Below are 1012 nucleotides of genomic sequence, written 5' to 3'. Positions count from 1 at the left end.
TGCTTCAGCTACTACTGGGCCATGGTTAGTCAGTCTGAACAGTGAAGTTGCTGTTTTACAAGCTTATCAAAGTCAGGTGCTATTTTTGAGGATGAAAGATGCCGTATGGCAGTGTGTTCATCATTCAGTCGAGATCTGTGCTTTGATTTATTGTAGTTCATCACCGAAAAGGTTTGCTCACACATCCGAACAGCACCAACCTACTCTGAGCCTACATGACAACTACATCTGTCGCACACCCGCTTAAATACTGTCCCTTGACTTAATCAGTTAAATACTGTCCCTTGACTTAATCAGTTAAATACTGTCCCTTGACTTAATCAGTTAAATACTGTCCCTTGACTTAATCAGTTAAATACTGTCCCTTGACTTAATCAGCGAACGTTTGAATGATAAAGTAAGTCACAGAAGAGAGAGTGATTAGCGTCTATAGATAAGTAAACATGATAAGTGGTCATGAATGTAACCAACAAATGTCATCACAACCCAGTATACAAATCAGTCTGTCTTGAAACCCCTCCAGAGCAGTGGTTTTCAACCCTCTCCTCTGGGACCACCAGCACACCTGATTCAACTAATCAAGTACAAACCATAATTGCTTTGCACTTGATTAGTTGAATCAGGTGTGCTGGTGGTGGAACAGATCAAATATGTGGAACGGCTGGTGGTCCCAGAGGAGAGGGTTGAAAACCACTGCTCTAGAGTGTTATCTGCGCATGTCAGTAGAACTTGGTAATATATGATATTATAAATAATATGATTAATTCGCCAATTCTTTTTTTTTTACTGTGTTAATGGTTTCGAGGAGGTATAGAGAGACAGACTATAATAACAATAACTTTTATTTGTTTAGCACTTTTCCTGCAAACGTTGCAGCTCAAAGTGCTTTATATTTGTATTGCTATAGAGATAACAGAGTCGAACTGCCAGAACATGACTGTTTAATAATCAAAAGTCACTCACAGATCTTTCCCTGCACCACATTATAGTAACATTAAGAACAACTTGCCTT

This window comes from Nansenia antarctica, assembly GCF_963989245.1.
Source record: "Nansenia antarctica genome assembly, chromosome: 15".
Lineage (NCBI taxonomy): Eukaryota > Metazoa > Chordata > Actinopteri > Argentiniformes > Microstomatidae > Nansenia > Nansenia antarctica.
The sequence above is the reverse complement of the archived record's forward strand: the minus strand, read 5'-3'. Positions refer to the sequence as shown.